The 15,569-nt window shown below is 35.7% G+C and overlaps 1 long non-coding RNA gene across 1 annotated transcript in view; it reads right to left on the bottom strand.

The window, feature by feature from the left end:
* The window catches only part of LOC116756683, a 44,277-nt gene extending 30,987 nt beyond the window's left edge, over nucleotides 1-13,290 (bottom strand). Inside the window, exon 1 of the long non-coding RNA XR_004350733.1 lies at nucleotides 12,688-13,290. This is a non-coding gene — a long non-coding RNA (uncharacterized LOC116756683). The remainder of the gene's footprint in view (nucleotides 1-12,687) is intronic.
* Between the last annotated feature and the right edge of the window lie 2,279 nt (nucleotides 13,291-15,569).

The raw sequence follows: 15,569 nt of genomic DNA, 5'->3' as shown, positions 1-15,569 counted from the left end.
AATTTAAGAAAGAATAAAATGTACCAATACATCAAAATAAGCTTTAAAAAAAAAAATCTCAGCATTAATGTCAATACCCACCCACCCCCTAGCCCTGCCCTTGAGCATCACAATGATATAAAGCATAGCCTCAGGACAAAGATTTTCCTTTAGCCACTATGGCTGTAGTCACTCAGAGCAAACAAAACTCCCAGTCCTAGGGACCCAGGCTACCTGAGACCAAGACACCCCAAATTTGGGAATGACCACAGAGATCATTGTTCCAGCAACCAATAGCAAACTCCTTGTTTTATTTAAGAGGAAACTGAGCACAGACTGGGTAAGATCTGCCCAGGCAACAGAGCCAGTGAGCCATAGCATTGGCATTACAGCCCAGCCAACCACCCCCCATCCCGTGCTTCTTCTTCGACACAATTCATCCTCTTATGCACTGGCTCCCTGGAGCCATCAGATCACAGTCTCAAGCAAGGTTCATGTAGCCTCCTTCTAAGGTAGATATATTTGAATCCAATACCACTTACTGCACGAACGTCTTCCCAATGAGACCTATAAAGCAGAGGCTTTGTCTGCTTTGTGGAGCCCCAAAGAGCCCACTAGACCTGACTAGTGTCAGAACACAGAGGCTGGAGACACAGAAGGTAAAGCATCTGGATTAAAAGTTTAAAAAGGCAGATTATGTGGATGCTTGGGGGTGTATATAATCCATCCAAAAGTCAGTTCATTTTTCACTTTTAACAGAAATACTTGAAGTTAGAGCTTCATATGAGTTACAGACAGAAGGGACTGAGAAGTTCTACCCCTCTATTTAAAAAAGAGACAGGCAACCCAGTGTTGTGGTTAAGAACTCACACTCTGGAACCTGATGGTCAGGGTTCAAATCCTGACTCCATCACCTTCTTTTATGTTAAGTTGATCAAGTAGACTATCTCCTAAAGCTCAATATTCTCATCTGTAAAATAGGGTAACAATGACATTTACCTCATTCATTTCCTGAGGATTAAATAATATAAATACTCATTAGGGATTTGGGGGGAACTAAGAAAGAACCTATCATTTAGTAAACACTTGATAAGTATTAGTTTTTTGTAGTATTGATTAAGACTTTAAGGCCAGGAAGGCTATGTGACTTAGCCAGTATGACAACACAAAATATGCTGGAATTCCTAATCTTCCTACTCCACACCCAGAGACCCTACTATGCCATCCTCCTTCTTGCAAGTGTTTTGATTTAGTAAATGTTTTGATCTGGTATAAACATGAGCATACCTATAAACATTCCTTAGCATTAAAGCAACAGCTGAGGCAAAAGCAAGTGCTTTTATCAAGAATAACAACCAATGTGATACACCTTAATGATCATCTCATTAGATGCAGAAAAAGCCTTTGACAAAATTCAACACCCATTTATGATAAAAACTCTCTGGAAAGTGGGCATAGAGGGAACCTACCTCAACATAATAAAGGCCATATATGACAAACCCACAGCAAACATCATTCTCAATGGTGAAAAACTGAAAGCATTTCCTCTAAGATCAGCAACAAGACAAGCATGTCCACTCTCACCACTATTATTCAACATAGTTTTGTAAGTCCTAGCCATGGCAATCAAAGAAGAAAAAGAAATAAAAGGAATACAAATTGGAAAAGAAGAATTAAAACTGTCACTGTTTGCAAATGACATGATACTATATATAGATAATCCTAAAGATGCCACCAGAAAACTACTAGAGCTAATCAATAAATTTGGTAAAGTTGCAGGATACAAAATTAATGCACAGAAATCTCTTGCATTCCTCTACACTAACAGCAAAAGATCAGAAAGAGAAATTGAGGAAACAATCCCACTTACCATTGCAACAAAAAGAATAAAATACCTAGGAATAAACCTACCTAAGGAGATAAAAGACCTGTACTCAGAAATCTATAAGACGCTGATGAAAGAAATCAAAGGTGATACAAACAGATGGAGAGATATACAATGTTCATGGATTGGAAGAATCAATACTGTGAAAATGACTATACTACCCAAAGCAATCTACAGATTCAGTGCAATCCCTATCAAATTACCAATGGCATTTTTTACAGAACTAGAACAAAAAATCTTAAAACTCATATGGAGACACAAAAGACCCTGAATAGCCAAAGCAATCTTGAGGGAAAAAAATGGAGGTGGAAGAATCAGACTCCCTGACTTCAGACTCTACTACAAAGTTACAGTAATCAAGACAATATGGTACTGGCACAAAAACAGAAATATAAATCAATGGAACAAGATAGAAAGCCCAGAGATAAATCCATGCACCTATGGTCAACTAATCTATGACAAAGGAGTCAAGGATATACAATGGAGAAAAGACAGCCTCTTCAATAAGTGGTGCTGGGAAAACTGGACAGCTACATGTAAAAGAATGAAATTAGAACACTCCCTAACACCATACACAAAAATAAACTCAAAATGGATTAGAGACCTAAATGTAAGGCCAGACACTATAAAACTCTTAGAGGAAAACATAAGCAGAACACTCTATAAAATAAATCACAGCAAGATCTTTTTTGACCCACCTCCTAGAGGAATGGAAATAGAAACAAAACTAAACAATGGGACCTAATGAAATTTAAAAGCTTTTGCACAGCAAAGGAAACCATAAACAAGATGAAAAGACAGCCCTCAGAATGGGAGAAAATATTTGCAAATGAATCAACGGACAAAGGATTAATCTCCAAAATATATAAACAGCTCATGCAACTCAATATTAAAAAACAAACAACCCAATCAAAAAATAGGCAGAAGACCTAAATAGACATTTCTCCAAAGAAGACATACAGATGGCCAAGAGACACATGAAAAGTTGCTCAACATCACTAATTATCAGAGAAATGCAAATCAAAACTACAATGAGGTATCACCTCACACCACTTAGAATGGACATCATCAGAAAATCTACAAACAACAAATGCTGGAGAGGGTGTGGAGAAAAGGGAACCCTCTTCCACTGTTGGTGGGAATGTAAATCGATACAGCCACTATGGAGAACAGTATGGAGGTTCCTTAAAAAACTAAAAATAGAATTACCATATGACCCAGCAATCCCACTACTGGGCATATACCCAGAGAAAACCATAATTCAAAAAGAGACATGTACCACAATGTTCATTGCACCACTATTTACAATAGCCAGGACATGGAAGCAACCTAAATGCCCATCAATAGGCGAATGGATAAAGAAGATGTGGTACATATATACAATGGAATATTACTCAGCCATAAAATGGAATGAAATGGGGTCATTTGTAGAGACGTGGATGGACCTAGAGGCTGTCATACAGAGTGAAGTAAGTCAGAAAGAGAGAAACAAATATCGTATATTAATGCACATATGTGGAATCTAGAAAAAGTGGTACAGATGAACTGGTTTGCAAGGCAGAAATAGAGACACAGATGTAGAGAACAAATGTATGGACACCAAGGGAGGAAAGTGGGTGGGGTGGTGGTGTGATGAATTGGGAGATTGGGATTGACATATATACACTAATATGTATAAAATAGATAACTAATAAGAAGCTGCTGTATAAAAAAATAATTAAATTAAATTTAAAAGAAAAAAGAATAACAGAGGACTCCCACAAGTATGGATGCAACTTGCATCACATTTTCTAACTGAAGGCAGTGCTGTGATACTGCCCACATTTTCATAGCCAGCTATGGTGATTTTGCTGTTCCCATTAGTGTTACTCTCACCACCCTATGAGAAGAGTGATTCCTGCTGTCCCCACTCACAAATGAAAACTGGGGAACTGAGTTGATCACAGAAACCAATCTCTCCACAAACCTATACTTTTATAAAATTACACAAAGATTTAGCTAGGTATCAGCTTCTTCCAGGAAACGTGAACATTTAGATTCTTATATGACTGAGAAAGAAGGCCACTTTGCATGCCACAAAAGACCAAATGTAGCCAAACAAGTCTTCTAGAATCAATTTGAGACAGAAAGTAATTCTATTACCATAAATTAGGGTAGCATGCTCTGGTTCAATAATAATTTTTTAAATCTCAGGCTGTCTTATACACTAACGAAATTCAAATAAGCTATATTTTATTTTTATTTTGAGATGAAAGGAAAAAGGACAATAAGCTTACCTAACCTTTGGTAGTTTAAAAGAGGATATTTAAAACCTTTCCTTGACAAGTGCCCAAAGATGTAGGAACCAGGTTATTTGTTACAATGTTGTTTGTAATGTATAATGTATAAAGTAGATAACAACTTAAATACCCAATTAGGGGAGGATAGAGTAAATAAATTATGGTATATCACCATACTAGTATACTATACAACCATCAACATTGGTTATTAGGCATACATTTGTCATGTAAAGATGTTTACATTAGTGAAGAAAAGAAGTTATAAATAGTAAACCATTATGACTCTATTTTAATAAAAATATAAGTGAAAATGATATTTTACATGCATAAGAATACACAGAAAAGAAAGTTAGAAGGGCACACCTTGAAATAATAATAAGGTTTATTTCTGGGTAGTAGAATTATAGGTTGGTTTTTTTTTCTTTTTTTGTATTTTCTAAACATTTATTCTAAGGTTTCACTTGTTAAAAAAAGTAATAAAGCTTTGTAGTATATCAGAAAGAGCTTCATCCAAAAAGGTTAATATTAAGAAACTGTTTTCAGCCATGTGGTCTTGCCTTCTGCAGTATACTTCATACCAGCTAAGTGAGAAATTGCTTTATTTTCCTTCTGTCCCTGAGTAAACTGAATTACCAACTAAAAGCAGAGGCAGAAGTCTAAGAATCAAAACACAAAGTTTCAGGATTTCAATTCCCATTGCTAGATTTCAGTTATTCATTTATTAAATAAATATTTATTATGCAGCTAAAATTTAAGGAACATAAGAATAAATCATGTACAGATCCTCCTCTAAGAGACCACAGTTACTAAGAGGGATCTACTTAAATTTAAAAAGAGATAATGCCACAAGAAATGTATGTATGAAGGAGAGGTTTCTTTTTACTCAGGGAATTAGGGAAGTATTATTAAACAATGAAAAAAACACACAATTGAGATTTGGTACTAAAAAGCTGAATTTCTATGGTTATTTGATATAATTACCTTATAATAATGAACTCTATATAGTTCTAAGTGAAAAAAAGGAAGCTCCAAAATAGTATGCATGTTTAATATACACATTTTACACACAAAGGCCCACACATACACCTCAGAAATATGTATACCAAAATGTTAACAATCCTAATCTTTAGATAGGGGTGTTACAGGTGGTTTGTTTGTTGTTTTGTTTTGTTTATCAATTTGTTATCTGTTGTGTCCTATTTTACTACAATAAACCTGAATTATGTATTACATACCAATAAATGTAGAAAACCTGCCCATGGTGACAAAATAAAAGCTTGCATCATGCCATGATTAGTGCTGGACTATGAGGGGCTAATGTGGACACGTCACAGATTGTGACCAGGATGAATAAAGCTTGTCCACTTCTCAGATAGCCCTTGCTCTGATTTTTTCCACCTGACAACACTGAATGACAAAATTATTGTCTCTACTTTGGTTGTAACAATCAGAGAACTGAGTAGATGCCTAAAGACTGAATAAAGGACCAAAATAACCAGAACTCTTGAGGGTTTGTGCAATTATCTGATCATGAATAACCAATATGACTTCACAAAGAACTTGTCCTGTCTTGGTAATAGACAGCCATCTTCTTACATGGCAAAGTGGCAGGCCTGGCAGGTCACAGGAAATAAATTAATGAAACCTAGCTTGACTTTAGGAAGGCTTTTGATCCTGTCCTATAAGACAGGCTGGGAAAATATGACCAGGAGCAGACAACTGTCCATTAGCTAACTACAGCTTTGGCTATCAAGCAATAAGCAACACATTTAAATGTAGAAGATCACAGATGATGTTTTGTAACAACAAACTGAACAACGGGCACGCGAAAAAGGGTGTTCAGAAGGTAAAATAACAATTGAAGATAAAACTGTACAAACATCCAGAAGCAAAATTCAGACCTCAACTTAGTATGAAAAATGTGCTGCAAGTATACCTGGATTGTGGGAAATAAAGTATTTGGATAGAAATCAGACTACCAATAGACACTGAAATAGCAGCTTAAAATACTGTTCTGACAATGGATATGGAATTAAGACTATGACATACAAGTGCACATTGTACACACTCACATTAGCAGTAGCACATTGTATTGCCATTATTTGTTGGCAAGTCGTTCTCTCCCTCAAGTTTGTTTTTTCCTTGCTGTATTCCCAGCACCTAGCAGATTCTGGCAAGAGGAGTCTTTCAATAAATCCTTAAGAACAAATGAAATCATCTTCCCATCTTCCTCAGTATACCCCTCTAAAGCACTAATCTCCCCCCTAGAGTTCTGTAATTTTAGATGGATATGAATAATTCGCTGACCATTCAGGGGAGAAGTTAGAAATGCTGGGGGGTTGATAAATGAAATGGGATTGTTCAGTTTATAGAACTGAATTATTCAATTTCTGGAAGAGAAAGCCGGAGGTATATTAGTTACAATTCTCAAATTCTAAAGACATCTTACACAAAGGATATATCTTTTTCCACTAGAAATGTCCCCAAATGGCTGGGTCTGAGACCTCGATTAGGGAAATGAACCATTAAATATTGTAATGGATAATAAAAATAACAGCAACAACAACAAAACTAAAATATATTTTGCTAAATGCTTTCACAAAAGAGCTAGCTCTCTGGTTCCGGTGATGAAGGCTACACATGAGCCCCTGTGAATTAAGGAGCTGGCCTCTCGAAAGCAAGCCCCTTCCAGAGCCAGGACCCCACAATTTCATGATAAGTATGAGTAATCAGCCATCATCAGAAGCTTTGCACAATTAAACTGAAAATGCAAAACTCAATTTTATTTTCATGATATTTATGTTCAAGGTGTCATAGAGGTCTATATCAATAGAATATAAAATACACTGTGGATGTATAGAAAGCAGATTTCTGGAAAATGCCATAATTATTTCTTTATGTATATTTGCATAGATTTTGATTCTTTTTTAATTAGCTGGTTATTTATTAATTCAGAATGTTCTAAATAAAACCTGATATTAAACATGATATAATTATTTCAGTTTCAAAATAAAACTAATGTGTTCAGTATACACAGTAATATACGGTTGTAGTGAGAAATAGTGAGAAAACAACCCAACCCTTGTTGATTCTTCTGACCTATTTATTGAAGGTTATATTTTTCTATTTTTTGGCCATTGTTTTTATTTGCAATATATAACAATTCTAATAACCCATTTGTCAACATAAAGAGCCTTTGGGTTTCTTTTCCTTTCCAAAAAGCAATGAAAGGGTCCCCAAACCAATTGATTTAGCACCAAATTTAAATAAGCCCAGAGACCCTCTCACTTTTCACATTGAATAGAACAAGGTCAGACTGGGCATCTTCCAAATGTAAAGGCTTAATTGGACTAATTCTTTCATGATAATAATGTATATTTAAGATAGCCACTAAAAATTTTCAATGCTAATTTAGTAGATCAATTCCATTAAATGCTTTGAACTTTTCACCATTTGCTAATCTCATCTATTAAAGCTGCTGTTTTGTTGAAAATCTGAAGCTATAACTTAATATCAAACTACAAGTCTAGCCAGACCTAAGAAATACTTCCTTATATGTGAAATATAGCCTTAAAGGATCTTAAGTTGTGTTAAATTGTAAGAGTCTAGCCATAAAATTTCCTGCAGCCAAAATGCAGAGAGATCTTATCAGTCTACTGGCAATTGACATTATGGTAAGAAGCTTGCAGGGTTTTTTAAAATTTCAGAAATACATGTTTTTTGTGTCTGAGGCAAAGCTTTAACATCTGTGATTATTGGTTGTAGACCAACCTTTACACAACTACAAGGTTCAGATTTTAATATCAAGTACCATGTCATTTCGGTAATAGTTCGATTCAGATCAATAAAAATATCAAGATTTTGCTCAACATTTTGATGAATGACTTAAGCAATATAACTCATTAATGTAAAAATAAAAATATATTTGTTAATTAGATAATGAAGAATTTTGAGAGAAGAGACTCCACACCACTATCAAATATCTACCATGCCTCATTTGTTTGGAACTAGACTTCTAAGGCTATTTTTATTCCCTGTGATTTACCACCAGTATCCTCTGGGTGATAGTTGAGGAAACAGATGCTGGGAATCTCTCTCTGCTCAGTTCCTGAGAATTCTGACTCAAGGCCGTGCCAGCTCCCCGCTTTGTACTCGCTCTTGCCGAGGGTGGTGGAGTAAAACGTAAATGACTGCCTGATTTCCAGTCTCTCACTGCCAGTTTCCTCAGAGTTTCCACTTACGCATTTGACTCCTTTACCAACTTCGTTTGAAGTTCCCATTCCAAAATCCTGAACGGCATGTTCCCAGGATACATTTAAATTTTTTTTAACTCATTCAGTGGGGATTTTCCAACTGAATTAAAAAATAAATTGAAAACTGGGCAGGGGGGTGTTCTTTTTTTTTCAGTTTTCTCTTCACTGTTGATTGGGATTAGTGATATGTGCAAAGGGAAGATGCAGGGGAAAAAAATTGTAAAATGTTCCCTTCCAAGCTCTAAGCACATTTTCTTCGGAGAACCATAAATCTGTTACTTACTGAGAAAGGGTTTGAAAGAAAATAGATCTGCATCTATTTGGAGATTATACTTAAACTGTTAATTAAAAAATTAACATTTATTAAATGTCCACAAAGTATAGAGCTTTATTCTTTCTTAGTGAATGTAGTAGGCTAATAAGAACATGGGGATGGTAATCTAAGCAGTTTACCTTAGCTGTTTACCTAAGTAAATACCTTTTATAATGGATTTATAACAGAAGCACATTACAGATGGAGAATTCAGTTTCACAAGGCAGCGGTTTCTATTAAGTCTCTTATATTACGGAGAATTCACTGGCCAATCTATGTTTTTACAAAGCTTTTTTAAGAAGCTTACTTTATTTTAAACAATAGGATCTCTATTGGTGATTTTTACAATTTAATTTTACGTAAACCAATGGGATATCCTTATTAAGCACCACTGAATTACCTAAAGGTTTACTTATTAATCTTGTTTTTTAGTGTGGTTTAATGATAGCCTAGAATAATTGATTTAGGCTATTTTTACATTAGGAAAACTTAGCAATTTTTATTGTATTTCAGATAAAATGAGTTTAAATTGATGAATTAGATCTCACAACGTAACTGCAACACCTGTTCTTGGTATACATCTATGTGAGACTGAGGCAACAAGTCAATTTACTAATTTAATGGAAATCTGTCTGTTCTTGGGTGTGGGGGGAAAGGTGTTGGTTTACTAGCATATAGATCAAGCAACCAACTAGAGACTAAATTATTGCTTTTCCATCATAAAGACACCTACCAATACTCAAATTTGCACCATATGATTCTCTGTGGAAGACCTCACAGGTAGATTGGGGCTCAGTGCCTCCTCACTACCACCAAATAAATATTTTTACCAGCCACAAATATACACACACACACACACACACACACACACACACACACACACACACATAGTGCCATATTAGTAACATTCTAACAGAAAATGAGGCCCTTTGAATAAGGAAAAAATTTGGTGAGACGCCCATAATGAGCAAAGAACCTTAAAGTGCAAGAGATTCTCCAGTGGAAAATCCTCACGAGCCACTACAAAACAGGCAAAAAGTGAACATAAAAATTGACATTAAAAAGTCCATTCCCAACTTAGAGGGGTGGGATAGGGAGGGAGGGAGGGAGGCTCAAGAGGGAGGGGATATGGGGATATATATACGCATATGGCTGATTCACTTTGTTGTACAACAGAAATGAGCACAGTATTGTGAAGCAATTATACTCCAAATAAAATGTATAAAAATAAAATAAATAAAAAATCCATTCCCCAATATTTTGCACAGATATTAAAAGAAAACTACACACACACACACACACACACACACACACACACACACACACACACACAAGGAAAGCATACATGATGCTGAACTACTTTTGTAGCTGTAGCAAAAACTGATGTTTAACAGCAATACTCCTGGGCTCTATGTATGTACAAAACACCAAAATAACCAACTGATTCAGCCAGACATTTGAGCAAAGAAAGTCCATCAAACATGCTGGGTGATCTAAACAACTATACACCCACCCAGGCAAAGAGGTAAATTCATCACTTATGTATAAAGGAAAAAAGGGTCAGCAATATGTTTATGGTGAAACATACTAGACAAGGGAAAAAAAGTTTTTTAATGACTACCTCAGCCCTGGTATATGAATCACAAAACTAAAAAATTCCTCCAATATACATAAATACAGTTGCCTAATGTAAGAGTCTCAGCGCCAACAAGGGTAAGACATACTTTCATTTTAATGTACCCCTGATACCATCAAGTGGCCTAATAAGTGTAATACTGAAGTCAGTTCTACAGCATCTCAAGGGTTAAGTTCTGTGTTGTAAATAATTTTGAAAAAGTATCCCAGTAAGAATCAGGCTTAGGCTAGTTCAGCAAGAAGAACTGTTCCATAATGAGGCTTGGTCTGGACCAGTCCCAGTAGAATTAATTTTGTGCAGTAGAACACCTAGATAAATTAGTTTTGCTTTAAATATTGAGTCCTAAAAGAGTTAAAAGAGGGAGAATATCAATCAATAATTTTTAGATTAACTACTTTGTATATGACAAAACAAAATTAACTTTGGCATTATAACCCCTTCTTCTGGCATTTCAGATGAACCCCAAGTTTAAAATAAATAATTGGAGATTTAAAAACCAACCAAACATGTGCATTTGTTTCTTGGTACAGAATACTAACTCACTGCCTAGTTTGTAAAAAGAAAAGCTTACTCATACATTTAGTAAAATTACAAATATGGTTATTATATTTAATTATTAAAATAATCACTTAAGAATTAAGATTCCTGAAAAAATATAGAAAGATTTCTATAGGGTTTTTGTTGTTGTTGTTTTGCGGTACGCGGGCCTCTCACTGTTGTGGCCTCTCCCATTGCGGAGCACAGGCTCCCGACGTGCAGGGTCAGCGGCCATGGCTCACGGGTCCAGCCGCTCCACGGCATGTGGGATCTTCCCAGACCGGGGCACGAACCCTGTCCCCTACATCGGCAGGCAGACTCTCAACCACTGCGCCACCAGGGAAGCCCTATAGGGTTTTTTTAATGGAACTACTGAAGCAGTTAAGCTATAAAAATAAAGTGAAAAATATCTCAACTAACAATGCTAGAGTCTTAAATTTTTATTTTAATAGATTAATCCCTCCAAAGTCTACCTATTATTCTCCTTTTATAAAATTGATTTCTATGGAAACATATGTGTAGAATTTAAATCATGTCTACAAATGTCAACAAATTTAAACCAAAACTCCCTTGTGTTTCAATGGCTTTTTCTAGTTACACAACTACCAAAAAGTTAAGTACAAGATTCATTTCCCCGGGAGATGAAGTCAGGCTTTTAACCTGGCCAACTGCCCATATAAACAATCTTAAATGTTATTTGGTCATCATTTGGTAATTAAAATGGCAAATCACAACCATACTGAATTTACATCCATGTGCCAAAAAGTTATTTAGCAGATAACTAGAGATAGAGGAAATGTCTCTTTAACAGATTCTTTTAAGAATACATCTACAGGAAGCATCAGGTTTTCAAACAATCATAAAAAACAAGAAGCAGTTGAACAGTGTCACCCAGAGGTGAAAAGTATATTACTTCTAGAGATTTATATGGTTAACCATAATCTGCTTTTCAGCCATCATTTTTGTCACTTTCAGGTTTTTCACGAGTAATGTACCAGAAATCATTATTTTCCTAGTTGCATATTGAAATACCATATTTTAATGAATAAATGTTTTATTTTAGAAAAAGTACTTTACTTCTGGGTTAAACTGTATATCAATTTTCCCCCTTCAAAACAATAAACAAACTGAACAACCAGGCAAAATACTTTCTAGAATTGAATATAATGCCCCTTGTCTATTTCTAGCCTACAAAAATTAACTAATACATTTTTAAGAGAAGGTTCTGTGACTACTACACAATTTCCATACACCCAAAATTATGTTTTTTCTAAAAATTATGCTGAACTATTGTATACCCCTAAGGCAAAATTATAATCCTAGGGAGAGTTTTAAGAATTCTGTATTGAACACTTCCATTGTTATGACAGAAGAGGATGGGAACGGGTATAAGAGTGCTGGGCAAGTACAAGAAAGGGAAATAATTCTGTTTTATTCCACAGGAAGTTTGAAAATAACAAAATCTATTTTGACCAAAATTAAAAGGAGCCTGCCGATTTTTAATGAAAGAAGTTCCATACCATTGAACCTGCCAACTAGCAGCTGCATTAAGCACTTGGCTGCCACTGAATTCCTAAACTAAACTGCAGAAAAACACCTCCTCCTGCGTCTAATCAACTTCAGGGAGCTTCAAATAAACCTTAGTTTGTGGGGCCAGAGCAGGTCAAGTTTTTTAAGAGCCTCAGAATAGAGTCTTATGTTTGCTCTTGAGCTAAAAAGCACACCTGTACTTCGTAGAGAGCGTTTTCCGGGCCAGTTATGCTTAATCTATCAAGGATTTTCATCCGTTACTGGGTTTCCATTACCTTTTGTCAGACGTTTTCTCCAAGATCCCGCTGCTTCTTTTTAATCACCTAAGTAGCAACACTGATGTGACAAGCTCCAGAATAAGGCTCATCCTTTCTATTCTGCATCTTCAGCTTAATGATGAGAAATGGGCTTCCATAAACTTGTAAAAGGCAGGGGAATGCTGCCGAAGTCATTATCCACCACTTTGAATTGGAGAGAAGAGATCTGTCCCTTTTAGAATATTAATAAAGTATAAAATAATTTTACAAAGCCTTCAGCATTTCGTATGTGAAATAAATGAAACTGCCCAGTGCTATTTCAAAAGAAAAACAAAATAACCTCATGTCCTACTCTCTGAAATCTACATCAGAATATATCCTCAATTTTGCATATCAAGCAGAGTGTTCAACTGCCTGACAGAAATGAGAGGATTACTGCCTGCATGAAAGCTAATATTAAAATAATCTCTCCCATTTAGATACCTTCTTCTTGTCTCTTTTTCCCTTTCCCATAAATAGAAGTGTCGTTGCCTAAATCAATACTTTGGCATCAAGGAGTAGCTTCTAAATCGCCAGCATGCTATTTGCCCGTGAGCAGGCTGTGGACTACAGCTCATGCCTGTCTGCCTGCTTGTGGCTAAGTCTCAGAGGGCAAAATTGCAGGCTTTCTCATACTCAAAACCACACCATCGTTGACCATATTTGGTGATTCCATTACAGTAACAATTTGAAGGAGCACCAGGCTTAACAGCATTTTGGAGCAGACCTTAAGGAAGCTGCTACACATGGATCCTATTGACCTCTCCAGCCACTCTTTGACAATCCACAGCTGTTCCCAGATCTGCCGCCGGCGGAGGCAAGACACAGCGGCAGATCTGGGCGCCATCTAGTGGATTCTATTGATCTGGGGAGTCGTCAAGAGAATATGGAGGTTATATAAAATTTGGACAACAGTTACTACAGCCAAACTATAAAATAAATTTTTCTTCAAACTACAATCGAAGCAGTAGGAAAGGAGGCATTTCTAAATATAAAGGAAAAGAAGAATATAAACTCAAATGACTTATAGGAATTTCACAACTGGTTTTTCAATATGAATCTTAAGTCTTTGAAATGTCAAGTACTTCATTATTTATACACTTATTATGAAAAGGAAAATATGAAAAGTTTATTTTGCCAAAATATTACCATTTTCCTATAATCTGCCAAATTGGATACTGTACAGTTACATTTTACCTTAAGGGTTTATAGTTTAAGCCAATCCAAATGGAATTGAAACTTATTTTTCCTACTACCTAATATATAACGAGTCCTAAAGATGCTGCTCATAAAATACTCCACCAAGTATTTCTCCCTTCTTCAGCCCAATATCACCTATTCGTAAAACCTCAGAAAAGAGGTCTTACTGTTTCTCCTCTCTGCTCTTTGCACACAAATACTTTCTGGATGACAGAACTTCAACTTTCTCCTTGGCAAAGTTATGTCTACTACTCAGTTTAATATCAGATTCAAAATACAACTCCTGGAAAGCTGTACTCCTGACTGATCCACCATCACTTCCTACTTTATGTTTCCAAATGTATTTTATTTAGCGTTGCCACTTGTCTCTGATTTCCTAATGCTTATCTCTACAAATCGTTCTTTTGTGTGACCCACAACCTCTAGCACAGTACAGGAGCCTATTAAATGTTGAATAATAGCTATGACATAAGTAGATGACTATCTGTAAAGATCTTTTAATAAATCCTCTGGTTATTCTGCCCTTCTGGTAGGCTAAATGTATCAACAGTATCTAACATTTATTGAACTTTGCTAAAGTAGACACTATGGTAAGCAATTAATACATTTTCTTATTGGATGCTCACAACAGCCCTATGAAATAAGTACTGCTACTGTCCTTATTTTATAGCTCAGGAAAGCTGAGTCTGAAAGGTTGAGAAATTCACCCAGTTGCTATAGGTAGTAAAAAAGGTAGACCTAGAATCTGATCTCAGTCTGTCTCCAGAGCCTATATGCTGAACCACTCCACTATACTTTGCCTATTTTGTTATTTGTCTATGTTATTAAGTATATGATACACTGTGATCTTATTACTGGTTGTATTATATTTGGCTGATTCATTTTGCAAAAATTAAGTAGTTATTTGATCCCATGCAAAATCAGTTATTTTAGATAGATACTGAAAATTATTCAAGTTGTTCGTATTTTTTACCATGTTTGTTCTTCAAAGAATGAGCTTACTATAATTAAAAGATCTGTACAGAGGAAGGAAAAGAAATTACTTTGCTGATCAAAGGACTGATGTAGGAAAATATGCAAGCTGACTGCATTTAGCTAAGATTGCAACAATGAAGTGGAAGAGCTAGGGGAAATGGGAGATCTGGTAATAACTGTTTCTTTGTTTTTTCAGTTCACCTGACCTCTTTAAAGATTTTAATTTAGAAATGCCCCTCAGTCCTCAAGCTTGGCCACATGAGTAAGAAATCAGGAACCCCACAGGAACCACCTGTGGGGTTTCATTTCAAGGGAATTGGAAAGGGCTCCCAACCTCCTAAAATATTTTAAAATGTTTAAAAATTGCATTCTTAGAGCTTCTTGCCTTCAATTTAATCAAGAAAAGGACAGCATTCGTCTTAATCGCTCAAAACTAGAAAGAACTCACATGTCCCTAAACAATAAAATGGATAAATAACATGGTAAATTCATACAATGAAATATTATTCAGCATTGAAAATTAATGCAGTAATACCACACACAACATGGATGAATCTCAAAGTATAATTTTGAGCAACTGAAGCAAGACAGAAGAATACACGTAACTCCATTTACCTAAAGTGCCAAAACAGTCCAAGCTAAACTATGTTGCTTAGGGATGCATAACTAAGATGAGAAACACAAGG

This window comes from Phocoena sinus, chromosome 7 (assembly GCF_008692025.1).
Source record: "Phocoena sinus isolate mPhoSin1 chromosome 7, mPhoSin1.pri, whole genome shotgun sequence".
NCBI lineage: Eukaryota > Metazoa > Chordata > Mammalia > Artiodactyla > Phocoenidae > Phocoena > Phocoena sinus.
The sequence above is the reverse complement of the archived record's forward strand: the minus strand, read 5'-3'. Positions and strand labels throughout refer to the sequence as shown.